A 27,482-nucleotide genomic window follows, 5' to 3' on the forward strand; every position below is an offset into this window, starting at 1 on the left:
CGTATTCGCAGTTTGAAATTACGACTTTTTATACCCAACATATACCAAGTACTGAAAGCGGCATTTGGTCACATTTGTCCCAAACCTCCCAGCAGTTTTCAAAATATCCCAAACATCCCAATTTCGAGGCCTGAGCCATATTTTGGAGCCAAATTCTGGCTCTCTGCACGTATTCGTAGTTTGAAATTGCGAATTTTTTATACCCAACATATGCAACCCGTTCTCGCAAATTTAATAAGTCAATATTGACTTATTAAATATGTGCATAGGTGACATACTTAACATAATAGATACCCTTAAAAAGATTCATAGAAAACACCGACCTTACCTAACCTTGTTAGTATCTTAAGATAAGCATCTTATTGCTTCGTAATTACAATTATTACCTAACCTTATAATAGGTATAGGTTAAGTAATAATTGTAATTACGAAGCAATAAGATGCTTATCTTAAGATACTAACAAGGTTAGGTAAGGTCGGTGTTTTCTATGAATCTTTTTAGGGGTATCTATTATGTTTAGTATATCACCTATGCACGTAGTTGATAAGTCAATATTGACTTTACGAATTTGCGAGAACGGGTTGACATATGCCAATTACTGAAAGCGGCGTTTGGTGACATTTGTCCCATACCCTCCTGCAGTTTTCAAAATATCCTAAACATCCCAATTTCGAGGCCTGAGCCGTATTTTGGAGCCAAATTCTGGCTCTATGCACGTATACGCAGTTTGAAATTACGACTTTTTATACCCAGCATATGCCAAGTCCTGATAGCGGCAGTGAGTCACATTTTGCACAAACTCCCCTGCAGTTTTGGAAACATCCCAAATATCCCAATTTCGAGGCCTGAGCTATATTTTGGAGCCAAATTCTGGCTCTACGCACGTATTCGCCGTTTGAAATTACGACTTTTTTATAGCCAACATGTGCCTAGTAATGAAAGCGGCGTTTGGTCACATATATCCCAAACCCCCCTGCAGTTTTCAAAATATCCCAAACATCCCAATTTCGAGGCCTGAGCCATATTTTGGAGCCAAATTCTGGCTCTCTGCACGTATTCTCAGTTTGAAATTACGACTTTTTTATACCCAACATATGCGAATTACTGAAAGCGGCGTTTGGTGACATTTGTCCCAAACCCCACTGCAGTTTTCAAAATATCCTAAACATCCCAATTTAGAGGCCTGAGCCGTATTTTGGAGCCAAATTTTGGCTCTATGCACGTATACGCAGTTTGAAATAACGACTTTTTATTCCCAACATATGCCAAGTCCTGATAGCGGCAGTGAGTCACATTTTGGACAAACTCCCCTGCAGTTTTCGAAATATCCCAAATATCCCAATTTCGAGGCCTGAGCTATATTTTGGAGCCAAATTCTGGCTTTCTGCACGTATTCGCCGTTTGAAATTACGACTATTTTATACCCAACATATGCCAAGTAATGAAAGCGGCGTTTGGTTACATCTGTCCCAAACCCCCCTGCAGTTTTCAAAATATCCCAAACATCCCAATTTCGAGGCCTTAGCCATATTTTGGAGCCAAATTCTGGCTCTATGCACGTATTCGCGGTTTGAAATTACGGCATTTTATACCCAACATATGCCAAGTCCTGAAAGTGGCAGTGAGTCACATTTCGCACAAGCTCCCCTGCAGTTTTCGAAATATCTCAAATATCCCAATTTAGAGGCCTGAGCAATATTTTGGAGCCAAATTTTGGCTCTCCTGCGCGTATTCAAAGTTTGAAATTACGACTTTTTATACCCAACTTATGCCAAGTACTGAAAGTGGCATTTGGTCAAATTTGTCCCAAACCTCCCTGCAGTTTTCAAAATATCCCAAACATCCCAATTTCGAGGCCTGAGCCATATTTTGGAGCCAAATTCTGGCTCTCTGCACGTATTCGAAGTTTGAAATTACGACTTTTTATACCCAACTTATGCCAAGTACTGAACGCGGCGTTTGGTCACATTTGTCCAAAACCCCCCCTGCAGTTTTCAAAAATATCCCAAACATCCCAATTTTGAGGCCTGAGCTATATTTGGAGCCAAATTCTGGCTCTCTGCGCGTATTCGAAGTTTGAAATTACGACTTTTTATACCCAACATATGCCAAGTACTGAAAGTGGCATTTGGAAACATTTGTCCAAAAACCCCCCCTGCAGTTTTCAAAATATCCCAAGCATCCAATTTCGAGGCCTGAGCCGTATTTTGGAGCCTAATTCTGGCTCTCTGCACGTATTCGCAGTTTGAAATTACGACTTATTTATACCCAACATATGCCAAGTACTGAACGCGGCGTTTGGTCATATTTGTCCAAAACCCCCCTGCAGTTTTCAAAATATTCCAAACATCCCAATTTCGAGGCCTGAGCCATATTTTGGAGCCAAATTCTGGCCCTATGCACGTATTCGCGGTTTGAAATTACGGCATTTTATACCCAACATATGCCAAGTACTGAAAGCGGCAGTGAGTCACATTTCGCACAAGCTCCCCTGCAGTTTTCGAAATATCTCAAATATCCTAATTTTGAGGCCTGAGCTATATTTTGGAGCCAAATTCTGGCTCTCTGCACGTATTCGCAGTTTGAAAATAAGATTTTTTTATACCCAACATATGCCAAGTACTGAAAGCGGCGTTTGGTTACATTTGTCCATAACCTCCCTGCAGTTTTCAAAATATCCCAAACATCACAATATCGAGGCCTGAGCCATGTTTTGGAGCTAAATTCTGGCTCTCTGAACGTATTCGCAGTTTGATATTACGATTTTTATACCCAAAATATGCCAAGTACTGAAAGCGGCAGTGAGTCACATTTCGCACAAACTCCCCTGCAGTTTTCGAAATATCCCAAATATCCCAATTTCGAGGCCTGAGCCATATTTTGGAGCCAAATTCTGGCTCTCTGCACGTATTCGAAGTTTGAAATTACGACTTTTTATACCCAACATATGCCAAGTACTGAAAGTGGCATTTGGTCAAATTTGTCCCAAACCTCCCTGCAGTTTTCAAAATATCCCAAAAATCCCAATTTCGAGTCCTGAGCCATATTTTGGAGCCAAATTCTGGCTCTCTGCACATATTCGCAGTTTGAAATTACCACTTTTTTATACCCAACATATGCCAAGTACTGAAAGCGGCAATTGGTCACATTTGTCTCAATCCACCCGGCATTTTTCAAAATATCCCAAACATCCCAATTTCGAGGCCTGAGCCATATTTTGGAGCCAAATTCTGGCTCTCTGCACATATTCGCAGTTTGAAATTACGACTTTTTTATTCCCAACATATGCCAAGTACAGATCGCGGCGTTTGGTCACATTTGTCCAAAACCCCCCCTGCAGTTTTCAAAATATCCCAAACATCCCAATTTTGAGGCCTGAGCCATATTTTGGAGCCAAATTCTGGCTCTCTGCACGAATTCGCAGTTTGAAATTACGACTTTTTTATACCCAACATATGCCAAGTACTGAACGCGGAGTTTGGTCACATTTGTCCCAAACCCCCCCCTGCAGTTTTCAAAATATTCCAAACATCCCAATTTTGAGGCCTGAGCCGTATTTTGGAGCCTAATTCTGGCTCTCTGCATGTATTCGAAGTTTGAAATTACGACTTTTTTCCCCAACATATGCCAAGTCCTGAAAGCGGCAGTAAGTCACATTTTGCACAAACTCCCCTGCAGTTTTCAAAATATCCCAAACATCACAATTTCGAGGACATGAGCTACTATTTTGGAGCCAAATTCTGGCTCTCTGCACATATTCGCAGTTTGAAATTACGAATATCCCAATTTCGATGCCTGAGCCATATTTTGGAGCCAAATTCTGGCTCCCTGCACGTATTCGCAGTTTGAAATTACGACTTTTTTATACCCAACATATGCCAAGTCCTGAAAGCGGCAGTGATTCACATTTCGCACAAACTCCCCTGCAGTTTTCGAAATATCCCAAATATTCCAATTTTCAGGCCTGAGCTATATTTCGGAGCCAAGTTCTGGCTCTCTGCACGTATTCGCAGTTTGAAATTACGACTTTTTATACCCAACATATGCCAAGTTCTGAAAGCGGTGTTTGGTCATATTTGTCCCAAAGCCCACTGAGGTTTTCAAAATATCCCAAACATCCCAATTTCGAGGACTGAGCACTATTTTGGAGCCAAATTCTGGCTCTATGCACGTATTCGCAGTTTGAAATAACGACTTTTTATACCCAACATATGCCAAGAACTGAAAGCAGCAGTGAGTCACATTTTGCACAAACTCCCCTGCAGTTTTCAAAATATCCCAAATATCCCAATTTCGAGGCCTGAGCCATGTTTTGGAGCCAAATTCTTGCTCTCTGCACGTATTCGCAGTTTGAAATTGCGACTTTTTTATACCCAACATATGCCAAGTACGGAAAGCGGCGTTTGGTCACATTTGTCCTAAACCTCCCTGCAGTTTTCAAAATATCCCAACATCTCAATATCGAGACCTGAGCCATATTTTGGAGCCAACGTTTGGCTCTCTGCACGAATTCACAGTTTGATATTACGACGTTTTATACCCAACATTTGCCAAGTACTGAAAGTGGCAGTGAGTCACATTATGCGCAAACTCCCCTGCAGTTTTCGAAATATCCCAAATATCCCAATTTTAAGGCCTGATACTTATTTTGGAGCCAAATTCTGGCTCTCTGCACGTATTCGCAGTTTGAAATTACGACTTTTTTATACCCAACATATACCAAGTACTGAAAGTGGCAGTGTGTCACATTTTGCGCAAACTCCCCTGCAGTTTTCGAAATATCCCAAATATCCCAATTTTAAGGCCTGATACTTATTTTGGAGCCAAATTCTGGCTCTCTGCACGTATTCGCAGTGTGAAATTACGACTTTTTATACCCAACATATGCCAAGTCCTGAAAGCGGCAGTGAATCACATTTCGCACAAACTCCCCTGCAGTTTTCGAAATATCCCAAATATCCCAATTTTAAGGCCTGATACTTATTTTGGAGCCAAATTCTGGCTCTCTGCACGTATTCGCAGTTTGAAATTACGACTTTTTTATACCCAACATATACCAAGTACTGAAAGCGGCGTTTGGTCAAATTTGTCCCAAACCCCCCCCCCCCCCTGCAGGTTTCAAAATATCCCAAATATCCAAATTTCGACGCCTGAGCCATACTTTGGAGCCAAATTCTGGCTCTCTGCACTTATTCGCAGTTTGAAATTACGACTTTTTATACACAACATATGCCAAGTCCTGAAAGCAGCAGTGTGTCACATTTTGCACAAACTCCCCTGCAGTTTTCAAAATATCCCAAACATCTCAATTTCGAGGCCTGAGCCATATTTTGGAGCCAAATTCTGGTTCTCTGCACGTATTCGCAGTTTGAAATTCCTCTTGGAGTTGGAGTTGGAGGGTTTTTGGATTTGGAATGAGGGAAGAGGCGGGCTGGATGAGGCAGTTTATGTCTTTGGAAATATTTGTAATCATTTTATTTAGAGATGAGTGTGAGCAGAAATGACACACTATAGTAGTAATTTATAGTGAAGATAATATTGTATTTCCAAATGAGAAAAAATTATGCGAGGCGAAAACTGGCATAATACATGCCAGATAAAAGTAGGTTGGCAACAACTCCTCAATAAAAGATTTGGTTGTGGAGGAGATTCCCGCCCGAAGGTCGGCCATCTTGGCGCACAGATTGAACGCCCCTGGCTGGACTTTCTTTCCACACCTCGCCTGGGGCTTGTCATGTTCACAGAAAATGGTACCATCCGTTTTCTATGTGCGGCGGCTGGGACGCCAGAGAGGGGAGGTAAACAAGAGAGCGTACAGGACGCCCGCCAAGCTTGGTAGCTACTAGTCATGTAATCATATTAAGTATTAAAGTCAGTAACCAAGTCATGACTTTACATCAACCCTACAACCAAGACTTCCTCAGTAACACACAAACACCACATTGGCGACGAGGATGAACTGTGAACGCAGGTATTATTGTGACTCGTCGTCTGCACATGATCCAGTAATTGGTTCCGCAAATCCACAACCCAGTTACCAAACCAGTATTTACCCAGGTATTTCCTAAATCTAAACTTATCTTCATTTAAAGCCTTATCAATAACTCCCTTGTTATGCCCATTCATCCACTTGTACACTTCAATCATGTCACGTTAAGGTTTTTCCAACATCTCTTCATATGGAAGCTTTCTAATTTGCGGGATTAACTTTGTCATCCTAACTGACGTGTTCTAGTGAATTATGTCCATTCATTATGTGTATGGCGACCAAAACTGAACGGCATAATGTAAATGGGGCCTAAAAACAATACGTTAATAAACCCAGCCGACTTATTGCTAACTCTTCTATAAATAAATCTATGGGAAAGAAAAGCTCTCAGCCTGCTAACAAGAGTGTACAAATCCACAAGGGCCGGGACGAGGATTCGAACCTGCGTCCGAGAGCATCCCAGACGCTGCCGTAATCGACTGAGCTACGACATGGTCAAAAGGAGTTGAAACCGAAGATCTACTGAACATATTGGATCCTGCAGCCTCTCCGAGGCACAAACCAGTGTTAGTGTAACAAGAATGTGAAGTTGACTACGTCCATCTAGTTCCACCCGCTCCTCCCCAGAACTAGTTGTTAAATAAGCACTTTACCTTGACTCCTCTGATCCAACACTTGTCCACACGTGCCACACTCCTGAAAAAATATTTTTTACATATATTAAGGGCAAGTATAAGTAATTATTAAAATAAGGCACCAAACCGGGAAGGCTATGTAGCACCAGGGTAAGTATAAACAGTTTATTTCAAATACAATCGAGTAGGAAAATACAATTATGAATTTCAAGAACACTGGAACCAATCACTGGAAAAGGTGAAATTGCAATGGAGATTAATTAAAGATTGTATCAACAATAGCGAGTAGGCAAGACTGATAAGACTGCAATAGCCTAACGGAGTACATTTTTGTCTCCGACTCATGAGGCTATGGTTAAGCATCAATGTTCTTTTAAAGTTACATAGAAACACATTATCTTATTAGGGTCTTCCACTAAAAACAAACCTTTAGCTAATCTTAGATAAACGTACTGTGTATTATTAATTTATTTAGCTGTTTATTGGCCTAAATTATATAAATAACATGCTTAAAACCTCTTAAGTACAGTATATGGTCTCTGAGCACCAAACCAACGTTAGAAGCCTAGTGATTACATTGTCAAAAAGGACCATTTACAGGTGAAACCATTTCATATCGCAGAGTAAACAAGATGGAAACAATTATCTTCCACATTTATTTGCACAATTGCCATCCTGATATGACCACTCCATCGCCCTAGTCGTTAACACACTAAGTGCAGGCGATGAGTCACAATAACGTGGCTGAAGTAGTTTGACCAGGCCACACACTAGCAGGTGAAGGGATGACGACGTTTCGGTCCATCCTGGACCATTCTCAAGTCGACTTGAGAATGGTCCAGGACCGAAACGTCGTCGTCAACACACTAAACAATCTAGGGTGACTTGTTGCTAAACATTACAAGTCACCTTTACCTTAGCTACAAAACACGTTGTGCATATTATCACACTACCTTTAATGTCATAATGCAGCAGTTTGCGCGCTCAAAATACAGATAGACAAAATTCTCAGGAACCATAGGGGAACCTTTGACAAGCCGCCGGCTTCCTGTTGCCGTAGAGGGCACTATGGAGAAATGGTGGCCCTCTGGTAAATTTAAGTCAATATTACCTAGGAGTTATGATGTACCAGCCATTGAACATCTGGGACTCACAGTTAATATGAAAACAATCCTTAAGAATAGTTAAACGAATCTTTGACTGAAACGAACAACGTTGAATATTCAACTGTACGAGTCTCTGTTGTGGTCCCATCTGGCCTACTGTGTCCTAATATGGAAACCTCACTTCAAAAACACATCAATGATTTTCAGCTTTGGAGAAAGTTCAAGACAGCAACAACAATCATGCCAGAACTTGTTCAACTGTCACTACCACGAATCTTTGAAGGACTAACACTATAAAAGTTTAAATTGTTATAGATTTAGATAGATTAGCCTATAAATTTTCCTAGAAATTACCTACTTAATATTATCTGTTAAATTAAGGACCTGGCCGAAGTGCTATGCGTACTAGTGGCTTTACAAGAATGTAAACACACAGGGCTATGTACTCCTTGTCACCTGTCCTCTTAAAAATAGCGTCGCTTTTGGCCGTTTACCCGTAAGGCCGAATATGGACGTAATTTGGAAATGAAAACAAAATGAAAATAAATTTGGGCTTTTTTTTCAACAACAATAAGTTAAGGGTCCTCTGGTAGGTTAGGTGGGCAGGAAATTCTCATAAAGTTTCAAAACGTTATGAAAAATGTTAATGGAAAGAATCCTCTTCTAAGCTGGCCGAGTAAGCCGGACGACTCAAACAGAAAACGGAACCGTGCGTCACTTTTGTGAGTCGATTTCATTTCAAATTACGTCCAAATTTGGCCATAGTGCCGCGCATACCAGCCAAAAGTGACGTTAGTTTTAAGAGGACGGGTTGATCAGAAACCCAATATAACTTGTAGTTATATAAATAAATAAATAACAGCCGAGGCCTTTGTAATACTGACCAAGTTGGAGGTCATTAATACAGACCACTTCTCTAAAATATCATATTTGACACAGGCTGGACAACAGCTTCAAGCTCAACAAGCCACAATGTAACACAGAAAATAGATGTGTTGTTTCCCCCATAGGATTATTAACCCATGAACCCGCTTAACCACTCAAGTCGTAAATGCCGAGTCATTCCTCTTGTTCACAATATACACAAGACAAATCCTCAATAAAATAAGGGTGGAGGGAGTAGGAAGGCTGACCTTTGACAAGGTGCCGCCGTCCTGTCCCCGTCGAGGCCACTGTAGATGGTGGCCCTTAGGTCAATTCATCATAGGAGCCCTTCTCCTTCCATCATTCTGAATCATGCTCATCGTACTAACCTGCACCCCCTCAATCCCCCCCCCCCCCACCATCTTCACACAATCTGTGGCCAACATTTCTCGTTTCATTCAGATTTTCATCAAAATATGTAGAAGATTTCTCTTTGGGTTGTTTTAAGGGGCCTGACAGCCGAGTGGAGAGTGCTCCGGATTCGTAATCCTGAGGTTCCGGGGTCGATCCCCGGTGGAGGCTGAAACAAATGGACACTTTCTTTCACCCTGATGACCCTGTATACCTATCAGTAAATAAGTACCTGGGAGTTAGACAGCTGCTATGGGCTGTTTCCTGGGGATGTGTAAGAAAAAGAAGGCCTGGTCGAGGACAGGGCCGCGGGGGATGCTAAGCCCCGAAATCATCTCAAGATAACCTTAAGATTGCTGGCTAGCTACTGGCATGGCTATTAAGGCCACCACAAGCGCCCTAATGACTTAACTAGCGGGTACACCTATGGCTGCCACCTGACAATCTCCTCTATATTTTGTCTAAATACATAAAATATACAAAATAATAACGAATAACAACATGAAGTACACACCCCGAACAATTCTTTCTATATTATGATTGAGTAATGATATCTGTAACACATTTATTTTTTGCTCACTGGTAATCAACGTGACACTTGCCAGGCGGCGGCTGGTCGACAAATGAGCCACACGTTAAGAAGCAGGACTCCCAGACGCGCCACTCACCCTTACTTCACTATAATATCTAAACTGTCAACCTCTAATACAGTTAAGCATCTGACCACCAGAGGGGCTAATGCTCCCCTGTTATTACGCCATCCATATAATGATTGTTCTCATTATTCATTGTTGCAACGTTTAAATACATTCAACACTGTAGTGACAATGTCAGACCTCGAAGGAAGAATTGAAACACCCTTCTTTAGATGTATTATTAATTACGAAAATACTTAAGGAAATTCCTGTTTCAATTCTTCCTTCGTGGTCTGACACTGTCGTCACCATTTTCATCACGTGTTAATTGTCTTGTGATTTACACGCAGATTTTGTAGTGTATATACGACAACTTCAGGAAAGTAATGAGTAGCGGATTTAGTCTAAACAATAATATATGCTCTTTGTTTTTAGTGCCAAATTATCTGGCAAATATACATTTGGAGATGTAGCTCAATCCTTCCTGTAGCCCAATCTTTCCTGTAGCCCAATCCTTCTTGTAGCCCAATCCTTCCTGTAGACCAATCCTTCCTGTAGCTCAATCCTTCCTGTAGCCCAATCTTTCCTGTAGCCCAATCCTTCTTGTAGACCAATCCTTCCTGTAGCCCAATCCTTCTTTCCAAATCCGATTTGTAATATAATATTATTGGAGGTGTTGTGGTTTCTGTTCTAGGTTCAGGATTGTACCTGGTCCAGGTGTCATCTTATGTTGCGTTTATTTCTTTGTTGCTATATCCATTGTTCACCAACACTTCAGTTAACTTTCAAACTCCCTACTGACGTTGCTCCATTCTGAGCAGTGGGTAAGGGCTCGACGAATATAAGTGTTTAGAACACTGGCTTTGTGTCTTTGGGAGCACTCACTCCTACTGTTTAGGCATAATCCTATGTTTGTAGGCTTAGTATATACGCTACTGCTTAGAGATGCTCCTGTTAAATTGTGTGTTTATTTTTCTACTTATACTGAATCCTTTTAAAGTGTGTCCTTATCTGTCATTTGCATCAAACTTCATCCCTCCCACTTACCTGTTTGGTAGTGAGTTCTGCTAATCGTGGATTGCTGTTACGTAGCTCATTTAGCTTCATAATAGTTGGATGGCTGAAATAAAAAGGCTTCAATTAAACAGACCAGAAATTTATGAGAATGATGTTCAAAAATACCAAATAGTTATTATTTTATCTGTAGAAAACGATGTCTTACAGACAGGGTAAAAAAAAAAATGAATGTAATGAAACATCATTTACTTGGCGAGAGCCAGAGGCTCCCTGGAGCAAGCAAGGCTGATATGGATATATTAGATTTTGGCATCAGTCAGTGTGAATGGAGTTCTACTGAATTACAATCTCTCAGCAAATGAACTTTTTTTCACCCTCATTGTTTGCTGTGATCGCCAACATGGTATTTAGAAAAAGTTGATCTGCTGCTGACCTCTTGCTAAATCTCTCCACTAAGTGACATTAGACACTGGATGAATCATAGATCAGCAGTGTTGTTGATCTAAATATAGCAGGTGCATCTGAGTGGGTTTGGATTAGTAGGAAAGCATCACGCACTAGCCCCTATCAGTCACCATTCTGCAATATAAACAAAAATCCCCCATGCTTTCCACATCACTTTTTTATACCCAACATATGCCAAGTCCTGAAAGCGGCAGTGAGTCATATTTTGCACAAACTCCCCTGCAGCTTTCAAAATATCCGAAATATTCCAATTTCGAGGCCTGAGCCATATTTTGGAGCCAAATTCTGGCTCTCTGCACGTATTCGCAGTTTTAAATTACGACTTTTTTATACCCAACATATGCCAAGTCTTGATAGCGGCAGAGAGTCACATTTTGCACAAACTCCCCTGCAGCTTTCAAAATATCCGAAATATTCCAATTTCGAGGCCTGAGCCATATTTTGGAGCCAAATTCTGGCTCTCTGCACGTATTCGCAGTTTTAAATTACGACTTTTTTATACCCAACATATGCGATGTACTGAAAGCGGCGTTTGGTGACATTTGACCCAAACCTCCCTGCAGTTTTCAAAATATCCTAAACATCCCAATTTCGAGGCCTGAGCCGTATTTTCGAGCCAAATTCTGGCTCTATGCACGTATACGCAGTTTGAAATTACGACTTTTTATACCCAGCATATGCCAAGTCTTGATAGCGGCAGTGAGTCACATTTTGCACAAACTCCCCTGCAGTTTTGGAAACATCCCAAATATCCCAATTTCGAGGCCTGAGCTATATTTTGGAGCCAAATTCTGGCTCTCTGCACGTATTCGACGTTTGAAATTACGACTTTTTTATAGCCAACATGTGCCTAGTAATGAAAGCGGCGTTTGGTCACATATATCCCAAACCCCCCTGCAGTTTTCAAAATATCCCAAACATCCCAATTTCGAGGCCTGAGCCATATTTTGGAGCCAAATTCTCGCTCTCTGCACGTATTCGCATTTTGAAATTACGAATCTATATACCCAACATATGCCAAGTACTGAGAGCGGCGTTTGGTCACATTTGTCCCAAACCTCCCTGCAGTTTTCAAAATATCCCAAATATCCTAATTTCGAGGCCTGAGCCATATTATAGAGCCAAATTCTGGCTCTCTGCACGTATTCGCAGTTTGAAATTACGACTTTCTTTACCCAACATATGCCAAGTACTGAAAGCGGCGTTTGGTTACATCTGTCCCAAACCCCCCTGCAGTTTTCAAAATATCCCAAACATCCCAATTTCGAGGCCTGAGCCGTATTTTGGAGCCAAATTATGGCTAATGCACATATTCGCAGTTTGAAATTATGACTTTTTATACCCAACATATGCCAAGTCCTGAAAGCGGCAGTGAGTCAAATTTTGCACAAACTCCCTTGCAGTTTTCAAAATATCCCAAATATTCCAATTTCTAGGCCTGAGCCATATTTTGGAGCCAAATTCTGGCTCTCTGCACGTATTCGCAGTTTCAAATTACGACTTTATATACCCAACATATGCCAAGTACTGAAAGCGGCGTTTGGTCACTATTTGTCCCAAACTTCCCTGCAGTTTTCAAAATATCCCAAACATCCCAATTTCGAGGCCTGAGCCATATTTTCGAGCCAAATTCTGGCTCTATGCACGTATTTGCAGATTGAAATTACGACTTTTTTATACCCAACATATACCAAGTACTGAAAGCGGCGTTTGGTCACATTTGTCTCAATCCTTCTTGCAGTTTTCAAAATATCCCAAACATCCCAATTTCGAGGCCTGAGCCATATTTTGGAGCCAAATTCTGGCTCTCTGCACGTATTCGTAGTTTGAAATTGCGACTTTTTTATACCCAACATATGCAAAGTACTGAAAGTGGCGTTTGGTGACATTTGTCCCATACCCTCCTGCAGTTTTCAAAATATCCTAAACATCCCAATTTCGAGGCCTGAGCCGTATTTTGGAGCCAAATTCTGGCTCTATGCACGTATACGCAGTTTGAAATTACGACTTTTTATACCCAGCATATGCCAAGTCCTGATAGCGGCAGTGAGTCACATTTTGCACAAACTCCCCTGCAGTTTTGGAAACATCCCAAATATCACAATTTCGAGGCCTGAGCTATATTTTGGAGCCAAATTCTGGCTCTCTGCACGTATTCTCAGTTTGAAATTACGACTTTTTTATACCCAACATATGCGAAGTACTGAAAGCGGCGTTTGGTGACATTTGTCCCAAACCCCACTGCAGTTTTCAAAATATCCTAAACATCCCAATTTAGAGGCGTGAGCCGTATTTTGGAGCCAAATTCTGGCTCTATGCACGTATACACAGTTTGAAATAACGACTTTTTATTCCCAACATATGCCAAGTCCTGATAGCGGCAGTGAGTCACATTTTGGACAAACTCCCCTGCAGTTTTCGAAATATCCCAAATATCCCAATTTCGAGGCCTGAGCTATATTTTGGAGCCAAATTCTGGCTCTCTGCACGTATTCGCCGTTTGAAATTACGACTATTTTATACCCAACATATGCCAAGTATTGAAAGCGCCGTTTGGACACATATGTCCGAAACCCCCCTGCAGTTTTCAAAATATCCCAAACATCCCAATTTCGAGGCCTGAGCTATATTTTGGAGCCAAATTCTCGCTCTCTGCACGTATTTGCAGTTTGAAATTACGACTTTATATACCCAACACATTCCAAGTACTGAAAGCGGTGTTTGGTCACATTTGTCCCAAACCTCCCTGCAGTTTTCAAAATATCTCAAATATCCTAATTTCGAGGCCTGAGCCATATTATAGAGCCAAATTCTGGATCTCTGCACGTATTCACAGTTTGAAATTACGACTTTTTATACCCAACATATGCCAAGTACTGAAAGCGGCGTTTGGTTACATCTGTCCCAAACCTCCCTACAGTTTACAAAATATCCCAAACATCCCAATTTCGAGGCCTGAACCATATTTTGGAGCCAAATACAAGCTCTTTGCACGTATTCGCAGTTTGAAATTACGACTTTTTATACCCAACATATGGCAAGTACTGAAAGCGGCGTTTGGTTACATCTGTCCCAAACTCCCCTGCAGTTTTCAAAATATCCCAAACATCCCAATTTCGAGGCCTGAGCCGTATTTTGGAGCCAAATTCTGGCTCTATGCACGTATTCGCAGTTTGAAATTACGACTTTTTATACCCAACATTATGCCAAGTCCTGAAAGCGGCAGTGAGTGACATTTTGCACAAACTCCCCTGCAGTTTTCGAAATATCCCAAATAACCCAATTAAGAGGCCTGAGCCATATTTTGGAGCCAAATTCTGGCTCTCTGCACGTATTCGCAGTTTGAAATTACGACTTTTTATACCCAACATATACCAAGTACTGAAAGCGGCATTTGGTCACATTTGTCCCAAACCTCCCAGCAGTTTTCAAAATATCCCAAACATCCCAATTTCGAGGCCTGAGCCATATTTTGGAGCCAAATTCTGGCTCTATGCACGTATTCGCAGATTGAAATTACGACTTTTTTATACCCAACATATACCAAGTACTGAAAGCGGCGTTTGGTCACATTTGTCCCAAACCTCCCCTGCAGTTTTCAAAATATCCCAAATATCCTAATTTCGAGGCCTGAGCCATATTATAGAGCCAAATTCTGGCTCTCTGCACGTATTCGCAGTTTGAAATTTCGAATTTTTATACCCAACATATGCCAAGTCCTGATAGCGGCAGTGAGTCACATTTTGCACAAACTCCCCTGCAGTTTTCGAAATATCCCAAATATCCCAATTTCGAGGCCTGAGCCATATTTTGGAGCCAAATTCTGGCTCTCTGCACGTATTCGTAGTTTGAAATTGCGACTTTTTTATACCCAACATATGCCAAGTTCTGAAAGCGGCGTTTGGTCACATTTGTCCCAATCCCCACTGCAGTTTTCAAAATATCCCAAATATCCCAATTTCGAGGCCTGAGCCATATTTTAGAGCCAAATTCTCGCTCTCTGCACGTATTCGCAGTTTGAAATTACGACTTTATATACCCAACACATGCCAAGTACTGAAAGCGGCGTTTGGTCACATTTGTCCCAAACCTCCCTGCAGTTTTCAAAATATCCCAAATATCCTAATTTCAAGGCCTGAGCCATATTATAGAGCCAAATTCTGGCTCTCTGCACGTATTTACAGTTTGAAATTTCGACTTTTTTATACCCAACATATGCCAATTACTGAAAGCGGCGTTTGGTGACATTTGTCCCATACCCTCCTGCAGTTTTCAAAATATCCTAAACATCCCAATTTCGAGGCCTGAGCCGTACTTTGGAGCCAAATTCTGGCTCTATGCACGTATACGCAGTTTGAAATTACGACTTTTTTATACCCAACATATGCCAAGTACTGAAAGCGGCAGTGAGTCACATTTCGCACAAACTCCCCTGCAGTTTTCGAAATATCCCAAATATCCCAATTTCGAGGCTTGAGCAATATTTTGGAGCCAAATTCTGGCTCTCTGCACGTATTCGCAGTTTGAAATTACGACTTTTTTATACCCAACATATGCCAAGTACTGAAAGCGGCGTTTGGTCACATTTGTCCCAAACCCCCCCTGCAGTTTTCAAAATATCCCAAACATCTCAATTTCGAGGCCTTTGCCATATTTTGGAGCCAACTTCTGGCTCCATGCACGTATTCGCGGTTTGAAATTACGACATTTTATGCCCAACATATGCCAAGTCCTAAAAGCGACAGTGAGTCACAATTCCCACAAACTCCCCTGCAGTTTTCGAAATATCCTAAATATCCCAATTTTGATGCCTGAGGAATATTTTGGAGCCAACTTCTGGCTCTCTGCACGTATTCGCAGTTTGAAATTACGACTTTTTATACCCAACATATGCCAAGTACTGAAAGCGGCGTTTGGTCACATTTGTCCCAAACCCCCCTGCAGTTTTCAAAATATCCCAAACATCCCAATTTCGAGGACTGAGCAATATTTTGGAGCCAAATTCTGGCTCTATGCACGTATTCGCAGTTTGAAATTACGACTTTTTATACCCAACATATGCCAAGTCCTGAAAGCAGCAGTGAGTCAAATTTTGCACAAACTCCCCTACAGTTTTCGAAATATCCCAAATATCCCAATTTCGAGGCCTGAGCCATATTTTGGAGCCAACTTCTGGCTCTCTACACGTATTCGCAGTATGAAATTACGAATTTTTTATACCCAACATATGCCAAGTGTTGAAAGCGGCGTTTGGTTATATTTGTCCCAAACCTCCCTGCAGTTTTCAAAATATCCCAAACATCCCAATTTCGAGGACTGAGCCATATTTTGGAGCCAAATTCTGGCTCTCTGCACGTATTCGCAGTTTGATATTACGATTTTTATACCCAACATATGCCAAGTACTGAAAGCGCCAGTGAGTCACATTTTCCACAAATTCCCCTGCAGTTTTCGAAATTCCCAAAAAACCCAATTTCGAGGCGTGAGCCATATAATGGAGCCAAACTCAGGCTCTCTGCACGTATTCGCAGTTTGATATTACGATTTTTATACCCAACATATGCCAAGTACTGCAAGCGCCAGTGAGTCACATTTTGCACAAATTCCCCTGCAGTTTTCAAAATATCACAAATATCCCAATTTCAAGGCCTGAGCCATATTTTGGAGCCAAATTCTCGCTCTCTGCACGTATTTGCAGTTTGAAATTACGACTTTATATACCCAACACATTCCAAGTACTGAAAGCGGTGTTTGGTCACATTTGTCCCAAACCTCCCCTGCAGTTTTCAAAATATCCCAAATATCCTAATTTCGAGGCCTGAGCCATATTATAGAGCCAAATTCTGGCTCTCTGCACGTATTCGCAGTTTGAAATTTCGACTTTTTTATACCCAACATATGCCAAGTCCTGATAGCGGCAGTGAGTCACATTTTGCACAAACTCCCCTGCAGTTTTCGAAATATCCCAAATATCCCAATTTCGAGGCCTGAGCCATATTTTGGAGCCAAATTCTGGCTCTCTGCACGTATTCGTAGTTTGAAATTGCGACTTTTTTATACCCAACATATGCCAAGTTCTGAAAGCGGCGTTTGGTCACATTTGTCCCAATCCCCACTGCAGTTTTCAAAATATCCCAAATATCCTAACTTTCAAGGCCTGAGCCATATTATAGAGCCAAATTCTGGCTCTCTGCACGTATTTACAGTTTGAAATTTCGACTTTTTATATCCAACATATGCCAAGTACTGAAAGCGGCGTTTGGTTACATCTGTCCCAAACCCCTCTGCAGTTTTCAAAATATCCCAAACATCCCAATTTCGAGGCCTGAGCCATATTTTGTAGCCAAATTTTGGCTCTCTGCACGTATTCGCACTTTGAAATTACGACTTTTTATACCCAACATATGCAAAGTTCTGAAAGCGGCGTTTGGTCATATTTTTCCCAAACCCCCCTGCAGTTTTCAAAATATCCCAAACATCCCAATTTCGAGGCCTGAGCCGTATTTGGAGCCAAATTCTGGCTCTATGCACGTATTCGCAGTTTGAAATTACGACTTTTTATACCCAACATATGCCAAGTCCTGAAAGCGGCAGTGAGTGACATGTTGCACAAACTCCCCTGCAGTTTTCGAAATATCCCAAATAACCCAATTAAGAGGCCTGAGCAATATTTTGGAGCCAGATTCTGGCTCTCTGCACGTATTCGCAGTTTGAAATTACGACTTTTTTATACCCAACTGTGACAATAATCTCCTTCAAGAGATTACGAGCCTGCTCTTCCCTCCAAATACGTCGCTACAAATCTATACAAAACTAATATGGAAGAAATATTCAACAACGACAACAACATCTCCAAGGTTTGCCAGAGAGCAAAACGTATGCAGCCAGGAACACCTGCTCCACCTCGAACCGCCAAACTACCTGTCTTGTCGCCTGCTCCTCGCTGATTGGCTGCGGGTCCAGCTGCAACTACACTCTACCCACCATACTACTTGATGTTTGGGGCCGCCACGACCTCAGTCTTCAGAATATCCCGTGCTTTCGACAAGTTAACACATCTCGTTGGTAGACTAAGCCCCAGGCTTACGTGTACTAAGAGAAGTGATAGCTTGAAGCCAATATTCCGGCACCTATTTACTTTGTTTATCATACACTGGTTATTTGCTCACTTGTCTTAACGTAACTTTTCATTTTGCCATTTGATTATTCTTATTACTTTGATTGATTGATTTTATTATACGAATTTGTATGTCCATTTTATTCATGTTTTGCTTTCTTTAACGTAATTAAAATTTCATTGTTAAAATTTACTTGTGTTTTGTGTGTCTTCTCCTCACCTTACCACAGACGAAGTTCCAGATTTTCTATTTTTTTTTTCTATATGTGACGAGGCCATACCCCTAGCTTTTGAACAGCCGAACACCAACGCGTTACCGTCACACAACATATACCAAGTACTGAAAGCGGTGTTTGGTTACATTTGTCTCAATCCTTCTTGCAGTTTTCAAAATATCCAAAACATCCCAATTTCGAGGCCTGAGCCATATTTTGGAGCCAAATTCTGGCTCTCTGCACGTATTCGCAGTTTGATATTACGATTTTTATACCCAACATATGCCAAGTACTGAAAGCGCCAGTGAGTCACATTTTGCACAAATTCCCATGCAGTTTTCGAAATTCCCCAAAAATCCCAATTTCGAGGCATGAGCCATATTTTGGAGCCAAACTCAGGCTCTCTGCACGTATTCGCAGTTTGAAATTACGACTTTATTATACCCAATATATGCCAAGTACTGAAAGCGGCAGTGAGTCACATTTCGCACAAACTCCCCTGCTGTTTTCGAAATTCCCCAAAAATCCCAATTTCGAGGCCTGAGCTATATTTTGGAGCCAAATTCTGGCTCTCTGCACGTATTCGCCGTTTGAAATTACGACTATTTTATACCCAACATATGCCAAGTAATGAAAGCGCCGTTTGGTCACATATGTCCGAAACCCCCTTGCAGTTTTCAAAATATCCCAAACATCCCAATTTCGAGGCCTGAGCCATATTTTGGACCCAAATTCTGGCTCTCTGCACGTATTCGCCGTTTGAAATTACGATTTTTTATAGCCAACATGTGCCTAGTAATGAAAACGGCGTTTGGTCACATACATCCCAAACCCCCCTGCAGTTTTCAAAATATCCCAAACATCCCAATTTCGAGGCCTGAGCCATATTTTGGAGCCAAATTCTGGCTCTCTGCACGTATTCTCAGTTTGAAATTACGACTTTTTTATACCCAACATATGGTAAGTACTGAAAGCAGCGTTTGGTGACATTTGTGACAAACCCCCCTGCAGTTTTCAAAATATCCTAAACATCCCAATTTCGAGGCCTGAGCCGTATTTTGGAGCCAAATTCTGGCTCTATGCACGTATACGCAGTTTAAAATAACGACTTTTTACACCCAACATATGCCAAGTCCTGATAGCGGCAGTGAGTCACATTTTGCACAAACTCCCCTGCAGTTTTCGAAATATCCCAAATATCCCAATTTCGAGGCCTGAGCTATATTTTGGAGCCAAATTCTGGCTCTCTGCACGTATTCGCCGTTTGATATTACTTCTTTTTTATACCCAACATATGCCAAGTAATGAAAGCGGCGTTTGGTCACATATGTCCCAAACCCCCCCTGCAGTTTTCAAAATATCCCAAACATCCCAATTTCGAGGCCTGAGCCATATTTTGTAGCCAAATTTTGGCTCTCTGCACGTATTCGCACTTTGAAATTACGACTTATTATACCTAACATATGCAAAGTTCTGAAAGTGCGTTTGGTCATATTTTTCCCAAACCCCCCTGCAGTTTTCAAAATATCCCTAAACATCCCAATTTCGAGGCCTGAGCCGTATTTTGGAGCCAAATTCTGGCTCTATGCACGTATTCGCAGTTTGAAATTACGACTTTTTATACCCAACATATGCCAAGTCCTGAAAGCGGCAGTGAGTGACATTTTGCACAAACTCCCCTGCAGTTTTCAAAATATCCCAAACATCCCAATTTCGAGGACTGAGCCATGTTTTGGAGCCAAATTCTGGCTCTCTGCACCTATTCGCAGTTTGAAATTACGACTTTTTATACCCAACATATGCCAAGTACTGAAAGCGGCATTTGGTCATATTTGTCCCAATTCCCCCTTCAGTTTTCAAAATATCCCAAACATCTCAATTTCGAGGCCTGAGCCATATTTTGGAGCCAAATTCTGGCTCTCTGAACGAATTCGTATTTTGAAATTACGACTTTTTTATACCCAACATATGCGAAGTACTGAAATGTTTGGTGACATTTGTCCCAAACCCCCCTGCAATTTTCAAAATATCCTAAACATCCCAATTTCGAGGCCTGAGTCGTATTTTGGAGCCAAATTCTGGCTCTATGCACGTATACGCAGTTTGAAATTATGACTTTTTATACCCAGCATATGCCAAGTCCTGATAGCGGCAGTGAGTCACATTTTGCACAAACTCCCCTGCAGTTTTCAAAATATCCCAAATATCCCAATTTCGAGGCCTGAGCCATATTTTGGAGCCAACTTCTGGCTCTCTTCACGTATTCGCAGTATGAAATTACGAATTTTTTATACCCAACATATGCCAAGTGTTGAAAGCGGCGTTTGGTTATATTTGTCCCAAACCTCCCTGCAGTTTTCAAAATATCCCAAACATCACAATATCGAGGCCTGAGCCATATTTTGGAGCCAAATTCTGGGTCTCTGCACGTATTCACAGTTTGATATTACGATTTTTATACCCAACATATGCCAAGTACTGAAAGCAGCAGTGAGTCACATTTTGCACAAACTCCCCTGCAGTTTTTCGAAATACCCCAAACATCCCAATTTCGTGGCGTGAGCAATATTTTGGAGCCAAATTCTGGCTCTATGCACGTATTCGCGGTTTGAAATTACGACATTTTATACCCAACATATGCCAAGTCCTGAAAGCGGCAGTGAGTCACATTTCGCACAAACTCCCCTGCAGTTTTCAAAATATCCCAAACATCCCAATTTCGAGGCCTGAGCCATATTTTGTAGCCAAATTTTGGCTCTCTGCACGTATTCGCACTTTGAAATTACGACTTTTATACCTAACATATACCAAGTACTGAAAGCGGCATTTGGTCACATTTGTCCCAAACCTCCCAGCAGTTTTCAAAATATCCCAAACATCCCAATTTCGAGGACTGAGCCATGTTTTGGAGCCAAATTCTGGCTCTCTGCACGTATCCGCAGTTTGAAATTACGACTTTTTTATACCCAACATATACCAAGTACTGAAAGCGGCATTTGGTCACATTTGTCTCAATCCTTCTTGCAGTTTTCAAAATATCTCAAACATCCCAATTTCGAGGCCTGATCCATATTTTGGAGCCAAATTCTAGCTCTCTGCACGTATTCGTAGTTTTAAATTGCGAATTTTTTATACCCAACATATGCCAAGTACTGAAATCGGCGTTTTCTCAAATTTGTCCCAATTCCCCCTGCAGTTTTCAAAAATATCCCAAACATCTAAATTTCGAGGCCTGAGCCATATTTTGGAGCTAAATTCTGGCTCTCTGCACGTATTCGCAGTTTTAAATTACGACTTTTTTATACCCAACATATGCGAAGTACTGAAATGTTTGGTGACATTTGTCCCAAACCCCCCAGCAGTTTTCAAAATATCCTAAACATCTCAATTTCGAGGCCTGAGCCATATTTTGGAGCCAAATTCTGGCTCTCTGAACGAATTCGTATTTTGAAATTACGACTTTTTTATACCCAACATATGCGAAGTACTGAAATGTTTGGTGACATTTGTCCCAAACCCCCCTGCAGTTTTCAAAATATCCCAAACATCCCAATTTCGAGGCCCGAGCCATATATTGGAGCCAAATTCTGGCTCTCTGCACCTATTCGCAGTTTGAAATTACGACTTTTTTATACCCAACATATGCCAAGTACTGAAAGCGGCATTTGGTCATATTTGTCCCAATTCCCCCTTCAGTTTTCAAAATATCCCAAACATCTCAATTTCGAGGCCTGAGCCATATTTTGGAGCCAAATTCTGGCTCTCTGAACGAATTCGTATTTTGAAATTACGACTTTTTTATACCCAACATATGCGAAGTACTGAAATGTTTGGTGACATTTGTCCCAAACCCCCCTGCAATTTTCAAAATATCCTAAACATCCCAATTTCGAGGCCTGAGTCGTATTTTGGAGCCAAATTCTGGCTCTATGCACGTATACGCAGTTTGAAATTATGACTTTTTATACCCAGCATATGCCAAGTCCTATTAGCGGCAGTGAGTCACATTTTGCACAAACTCCCCTGCAGTTTTCAAAATATCCCAAACATCCCAATTTCGAGGCCTGAGCCATATTTTGGAGCCAACTTCTGGCTCTCTTCACGTATTCGCAGTATGAAATTACGAATTTTTATACCCAACATATGCCAAGTGTTGAAAGCGGCGTTTGGTTATATTTGTCCCAAACCTCCCTGCAGTTTTCAAAATATCCCAAACATCACAATATCGAGGCCTGAGCCATATTTTGGAGCCAAATTCTGGGTCTCTGCACGTATTCACAGTTTGATATTACGATTTTTATACCCAACATATGCCAAGTACTGAAAGCAGCAGTGAGTCACATTTTGCACAAACTCCCCTGCAGTTTTCGAAATACCCCAAACATCCCAATTTCGTGGCGTGAGCAATATTTTGGAGCCAAATTCTGGCTCTATGCACGTATTCGCGGTTTGAAATTACGACATTTTATACCCAACATATGCCAAGTCCTGAAAGCGGCAGTGAGTCACATTTCGCACAAACTCCCCTGCAGTTTTCAAAATATCCCAAACATCCCAATTTCGAGGCCTGAGCCATATTTTGTAGCCAAATTTGGCTCTCTGCACGTATTCGCACTTTGAAATTACGACTTTTTTATACCTAACATATACCAAGTACTGAAAGCGGCATTTGGTCACATTTGTCCCAACCTCCCAGCAGTTTTCAAAATATCCCAAACATCCCAATTTCGAGGACTGAGCCATGTTTTGGAGCCAAATTCTGGCTCTCTGCACGTATCCGCAGTTTGAAATTACGACTTTTTTATACCCAACATATACCAAGTACTGAAAGCGGCATTTGGTCACATTTGTCTCAATCCTTCTTGCAGTTTTCAAAATATCTCAAACATCCCAATTTCGAGGCCTGATCCATATTTTGGAGCCAAATTCTAGCTCTCTGCACGTATTCGTAGTTTTAAATTGCGAATTTTTTATACCCAACATATGCCAAGTACTGAAATCGGCGTTTTCTCAAATTTGTCCCAATTCCCCCTGCAGTTTTCAAAATATCCCAAACATCTAAATTTCGAGGCCTGAGCCATATTTTGGAGCCAAATTCTGGCTCTCTGAACGAATTCGTATTTTGAAATTACGACTTTTTTTATACCCAACATATGCGAAGTACTGAAATGTTTGGTGACATTTGTCCTAAACCCCCCTGCAGTTTTTCAAAATATCCCAAACATCCCAATTTCGAGGCCCGAGCCATATATTGGAGCCAAATTCTGGCTCTCTGAACGAATTCGTATTTTGAAATTACGACTTTTTTATACCCAACATATGCGAAGTACTGAAATGTTTGGTGACATTTGTCCCAAACCCCCCTGCAGTTTTCAAAATATCTCAAACATCCCAATTTCGAGGCCTGAGCCATATTTTGGAGCCAAATTCTCGCTCTATGCAAGTATACGCAGTTTGAAATTATGACTTTTTATACCCAGCATATGCCAAGTCCTGATAGCGGCAGTGAGTCACATTTTGCACAAACTCCCCTGCAGTTTTCAAAATATCACAAATATCCTAATTTCGAGGCCTGAGCCATATTTTGGAGCCAAATTCTCGCTCTCAGCACGTATTCGCATTTTGAAATTACGATTTTATATACCCAACATATGCCAAGTACTGAAAGGGGCGTTTTGTCACATTTGTCCCAAACCTCCCTGCAGTTTACAAAATATCCCAAACATCCCAATTTCGAGGCCTGAGCCATATTTTGGAGCCAAATTCAAGCTCTTTGCACGTATTCGCAATTTGAAATTACGACTTTTTATACCCAACATATGCCAAGTACTGAAAGCGGCGTTTGGTTACATCTGTCCCAAACCCCCCAGCAGTTTTCAAAATATCCCAAACATTACAATTTCGAGGCTTGAGCCATTTTTTGGAGCCAAATTCTGGCTCTCTGAACGTATTCACAGTTTGAAATTACGACTTTTTATACCCAACATATGCCAAGTACTGAAAGCGGCGTTTGGTTACATCTGTCCCAAACCCCCCAGCAGTTTTCAAAAATATCCCAAACATCCCAATTTCGAGGCTTGAGCCATTTTTTTTTGGAGCCAAATTCTGGCTCTCTGAACGTATTCGCACTTTGAATTTACGACTTTTTAAACCCAACATATGCAAAGTTCTGAAAGCGGCGTTTGGTCATATTTGTCGCAAACCCCCCTGCAGTTTTCAAAATATCCCAAACATCCCAATTTCGAGGCCTGAGCCAAATTTTGGAGCCAAATTCTGGCTCTATGCACGTATTCGCAGTTTGAAATTACGACTTTTATACCCAACATATGCCAAGTCCTGAAAGCAGGAGTGAGTGACATTTTGCACAAACTCCCCTGCAGTTTTCAAAATATCCCAAACATCCCAATTTCGAGGCCTGAGCCATATTTTGTAGCCAAATTTTTGGCTCTCTGCACGTATTGGCACTTTGAAATTACGAATTTTTATACCTAACATATACCAAGTACTGAAAGCGGCATTTGGTCACATTTGTCCCCAAACCTCCCAGCAGTTTTCAAAATATCCCAAACATCCCAATTTCGAGGACTGAGCCATGTTTTGGAGCCAAATTCTGGCTCTCTGCACCTATTCGCAGTTTGAAATTACGACTTTTTTATACCCAACATATGCCAAGTACTGAAAGCGGCATTTGGTCATATTTGTCCCAATTCCCCCTTCAGTTTTCAAAATATCCCAAACATCTCAATTTCGAGGCCTGAGCCATATTTTGGAGCCAAATTCTGGCTCTCTGAACGAATTCGTATTTTGAAATTACGACTTTTTTATACCCAACATATGCGAAGTACTGAAATGTTTTGGTGACATTTGTCCCAAAACCCCCCTGCAATTTTCAAAATATCCTAAACATCCCAATTTCGAGGCCTGAGTCGTATTTTGGAGCCAAATTCTGGCTCTATGCACGTATACGCAGTTTGAAATTATGACTTTTTATACCCAGCATATGCCAAGTCCTGATAGCGGCAGTGAGTCACATTTTGCACAAACTCCCCTGCAGTTTTCAAAATATCAGAAATATCCTAATTTCGAGGCCTGAGCCATATTTTGGAGCCAAATTCTGGCTCTATGCACGTATTCGTGGTTTGAAATTACGACTTTTTATACCCAACATATGCCAAGTCCTGAAAGCAGCAGTGAGTCAAATTTTGCACAAACTCCCTACAGTATGTCGATATATCCCAAATATCCCAATTTCGAGGCCTGAGCCATATTTTGGAGCCAACTTCTGGCTCTCTTCACGTATTCGCAGTATGAAATTACGAATTTTTTATACCCAACATATGCCAAGTGTTGAAAGCGGCGTTTGGTTATATTTGTCCCAAACCTCCCTGCAGTTTTCAAAATATCCCAAACATCACAATATCGAGGCCTGAGCCATATTTTGGAGCCAAATTCTGGGTCTCTGCACGTATTCACAGTTTGATATTACGATTTTTATACCCAACATATGCCAAGTACTGAAAGCAGCAGTGAGTCACATTTTGCACAAACTCCCCTGCAGTTTTCGAAATACCCCAAACATCCCAATTTCGTGGCGTGAGCAATATTTTGGAGCCAAATTCTGGCTCTATGCACGTATTCGCGATTTGAAATTACGACATTTTATACCCAACATATGCCAAGTCCTGAAAGCGGCAGTGAGTCACATTTCGCACAAACTCCCCTGCAGTTTTCAAAATATCCCAAACATCCCAATTTCGAGGCCTGAGCCATATTTTGTAGCCAAATTTTGGCTCTCTGCACGTATTCGCACTTTGAAATTACGACTTTTTATACCTAACATATACCAAGTACTGAAAGCGGCATTTGGTCACATTTGTCCCAAACCTCCCAGCAGTTTTCAAAATATCCCAAACATCCCAATTTCGAGGACTGAGCCATGTTTTGGAGCCAAATTCTGGCTCTCTGCACGTATCCGCAGTTTGAAATTACGACTTTTTTATACCCAACATATACCAAGTACTGAAAGCGGCATTTGGTCACATTTGTCTCAATCCTTCTTGCAGTTTTCAAAATATCTCAAACATCCCAATTTCGAGGCCTGATCCATATTTTGGAGCCAAATTCTAGCTCTCTGCACGTATTCATAGTTTTAAATTGCGACTTTTTTATACCCAACATATGCCAAGTACTGAAATCGGCGTTTTCTCAAATTTGTCCCAATTCCCCCTGCAGTTTTCAAAATATCCCAAACATCTAAATTTCGAGGCCAGAGCCATATTTTGGAGCCAAATTCTGGCTCTCTGCACGTATTCGCAGTTTTAAATTACGACTTTTTTATACCCAACATATGCGAAGTACTGAAATGTTTGGTGACATTTGTCCCAAACCCCCCAGCAGTTTTCAAAATATCCTAAACATCCCAATTTCGAGGCCTGAGCCATATTTTGGAGCCAAATTCTGGCTCTCTGAACGAATTCGTATTTTGAAATTACGACTTTTTTATACCCAACATATGCGAAGTCCTGAAATGTTTGGTGACATTTGTCCCAAACCCCCCTGCAGTTTTCAAAATATCCCAAACATCCCAATTTCGAGGCCCGAGCCATATATTGGAGCCAAATTCTGGCTCTCTGAACGAATTCGTATTTTGAAATTACGACTTTTTTATACCCAACATATGCGAAGTACTGAAATGTTTGGTGACATTTGTCCCAAACCCCCCTGCAGTTTTCAAAATATCTCAAACATCCCAATTTCGAGGCCTGAGCCATATTTTGGAGCCAAATTCTCGCTCTATGCAAGTATACGCATTTTGAAATTACGATTTATATACCCAACATATGCCAAGTACTGAAAGGGGCGTTTTGTCACATTTGTCCCAAACCTCCCTGCAGTTTACAAAATATCCCAAACATCCCAATTTCGAGGCCTGAGCCATATTTTGGAGCCAAATTCAAGCTCTTTGCACGTATTCGCAATTTGAAATTACGACTTTTTATACCCAACATATGCCAAGTACTGAAAGCG

The 27,482-nt window shown here is 41.2% G+C and overlaps 1 long non-coding RNA gene across 1 annotated transcript in view; it reads right to left on the reverse strand.

The window, feature by feature from the left end:
* Positions 1-9,653, reverse strand: part of LOC138361066 (uncharacterized) — a 122,652-nt gene extending 112,999 nt beyond the window's left edge. The window contains exons 1-2 of the long non-coding RNA XR_011226772.1: positions 9,521-9,653; positions 6,644-6,686 (exon numbers count right to left, since the gene is read on the reverse strand). This is a non-coding gene — a long non-coding RNA (uncharacterized lncRNA). The remainder of the gene's footprint in view (positions 1-6,643; positions 6,687-9,520) is intronic.
* Between the last annotated feature and the right edge of the window lie 17,829 nt (positions 9,654-27,482).

The sequence above is a fragment of the Procambarus clarkii genome, unplaced genomic scaffold (genome assembly GCF_040958095.1).
Source record: "Procambarus clarkii isolate CNS0578487 unplaced genomic scaffold, FALCON_Pclarkii_2.0 HiC_scaffold_165, whole genome shotgun sequence".
Lineage (NCBI taxonomy): Eukaryota > Metazoa > Arthropoda > Malacostraca > Decapoda > Cambaridae > Procambarus > Procambarus clarkii.